Genomic DNA, 2886 nt, shown 5'->3' with positions numbered 1-2886 from the left:
TCCCTCTTCTTCTCCCCACCCTTCCTTCCTCCCTCCCTTCTTTGGAACCCCAGTTACAATCTCCTCCAAGAGAAAATGCCAAGTGATTTCTACAAAAGACAGGGGGTGTCCTCTGGCACCACAAGCCTCACCCATAGGTGAGAGTACAGTGCAGGCCAGTCCCCTTGGAATGAGGAGAAGGGGAAAGTGCTGGAAGAACACAAAAACACTGGAGGAATCAACTTTTCCTGACACACAAGCAAAGTGCTAACTTGATGAGACGTACTAATACTTGTCAACACCCATCAGATCACACCAGCAATGACTGGTCATCCCATGTCTGTCTGGCTCACTAATGTATCCCCAAGGCCTAGCAGAGTTCCTGGCATATGCTAGACCTTTAATAAACATTATTCAATGAATAATTCATAATTTCCACAAAAGCATATTACAGAGTTTTCTAGCAACTCACACAAAGTTGGACACATAAATACATAGGGGACCTCCCATGTTTGTAGGTAAAAACTAAGCAGTCACTGGAGAAAAACAGAACCATTTCTTTTGCTGACAAGACAGTGAAATTTTTCCCAGTTTATTTTCATTTAAAAAAAATCTTCATTCTCTCCACTTTTCTATATTTTCAAAATCTCTATAACGAGCAGGTAGTCATGGCATTTGGGGAGAAACAACCTAAAGCATATTTTCCTCTATGTCCTCCCTTCCCTATAGTCTATTTTTCCTGTTAGTTTTGGAGACGGAAAGATATATATGTTCCCCCAGACTATGGGCTCCTGTTAGGAGCTAGGAACCCCATTGGTAGAAAGTGAAAGAAAGCAAAATCTAGGAAGTTGCTAATAGTGGTTAATTACCTTTTAAAATCCTTCTTGGAATTCATGGGTGGCCTGCAAATGAAGTTTAAGTTCTTTTTTGTTTACCCCAAGCTTCTGGGTAGGAGTAATTTTCATTCAATCTATTCAAATATCTCCCATAAACAAGCAGAATAAAAGCCTTCAATAGGGAGATGTGTACACAGCGGACCTCCAGAGGAAGCAGGGAATCTGTTCAGAAGTATAACGTTTGAGGCAGCATAGGTCAGCCCAGAGGGCTGTGTCTACTAGACAATCCAAGTGGGAGTTTGGACATGTGCCCATGAAGCTGTATCCCTAGAGGGAGTTCTCTTACTTACGGATGGGAACTCTGAGGGTTGTCACCATTTAAATGACTTCATGGGGAGGGGCATGGTGGTAAGTGAAAGAACACTCATAAAGTCCAAGGACCAGAATCCCACAGGAGAGATTTATTGTCAGTAGTATGGAGTAAACCAACAAGGCTGCCCCCCCCCCAGGAGAGCAGCAGCCTGTGGGCACTCACAGAGCATCTTTATAGCCCACAAGAGACATTTCACAAGCATACTTAGGGGTTGTGTCATGGGCTGGGGTGGGGTTAACCTTTTAGCAGGCACATTCAGAATCAAGCCTGGGAGTCCCTAGATAAAATGGCTCCTAAATCAAAACTTAGGAGTCCCTAGATAAACATGGCTCCCAACCTAAAAGGGCAAATCTGATGCCAATAGTAAGGATGGGCCTAAGGGGCTTGGCCAGCTCCCTTCCACCAGGAGGTTCTTAGAGAGCATCTAAGGGGTTATACCTCTGAGGGGTTGGAGCAATTCCTTTCCAGGAAGAAGAATGCAGTTACCAAGCCTGCCCACCTCGGCACTAACACACCAATACCCAATACCCCTCTGAAGCATTCTTCATTCTCCAGTGCCCTTCACCTAAACAACTGTGTTAGTCAGATTTCCATTGCTGGGACAAAATGCCTGAGATAATCCATTTAAAAGAAGGAAAGGTTTATTTTGTTTTATGGTTTCGGAAGTTTCAACGGATGATCACTTGGCCTTGTTGCTTTGGGCCTGTGGCAACACAGTACCTCATGGCAGGAGAGTGTGGCAGCTAGGAAGCAACAAGATTGGGGTTGGGGAGAAGGGACCAGAGTCCCAATATCCCCTTTGAGGGCACAACCTCACTTCTTCCCACTAGACCACAGCTCCTAAAGATTCCACCAACTCCTAAAAGCACCTTCCATAGGATGGTGATCAATCCTTTAGCACATGCACCCTTGTGGTTTAAGGTCTAAACCATAACAACGAGGAAGGAACTTACTCATGGAAATGCCTAGAAAGGGGGAGATGGGCCTGGATCCGTGTTTCAAAAACTTCAGTTCTCCTCTTCGGTCTCGGGCCCAAGTCGCGGCGACATGGCTAAACGCACTAAGAAAGTCGGAATCGTCGGTAAATATGGGACCCGCTACGGTGCCTCTCTCCAGAAAATGGTGAAGAAAATTGAAATCAGCCAGCACGCCAAGTACACACGTTCCTTCAGTGGCAAAACCAAGATGAAGAGACGGGCTGTGGGGATCTGGCACTGTGGTTCCTGCATGAAAACAGTGGCTGGTGGTGCCTGGACCTACAACACCACTTCTGCCATCACAGTCAAGTCTGCAATCAGAAGGCTGAAGGAATTGAAAGACCAGTAGAAAGTTCTACCATATAGCAAAATTGTGGTTTGTTTGTAATTGTATTAACTGGATGTTCTGATGTGAATTGCATTAATATTGCCCTTTCAAAAGATTTATAAATTGAAGCCCTTCTAATTTGAATTGGAAAATTTTGCTGAGATGGGTTATTGTAATTCAGGTCTTTTTTCTTCAGTAGACAGATGATAATGGCATGAAACTAAGTCTTATGGTTAGGTATATGCTCAGCTTTTTTTGTTTTTTTTAAAACACTGTTCAACAACTCTGAGATACATTGACATTGTACAAAATTTGTTTTAAAGGTAAAATATGCTAAAATACACAAAGAATATACATAAAAAAAAAAAACTTCAGTTTTCACAGTGTTGGTCC

At 43.4% G+C, this 2886-nt stretch overlaps 1 pseudogene; it reads left to right on the top strand.

Annotated features, from left to right (window-relative positions):
• The first annotated feature begins 2235 nt into the window (after nt 1-2235).
• LOC113183110 (large ribosomal subunit protein eL43 pseudogene) lies at nt 2236-2514 on the top strand (annotated as a pseudogene).
• Nucleotides 2515-2886: the final 372 nt, after the last annotated feature.

Source organism: Urocitellus parryii, chromosome 1, assembly GCF_045843805.1.
Source record: "Urocitellus parryii isolate mUroPar1 chromosome 1, mUroPar1.hap1, whole genome shotgun sequence".
Lineage (NCBI taxonomy): Eukaryota > Metazoa > Chordata > Mammalia > Rodentia > Sciuridae > Urocitellus > Urocitellus parryii.
Note: the sequence above shows the minus strand (reverse complement) of the source record. Positions and strands in the feature narration are given on the sequence as shown.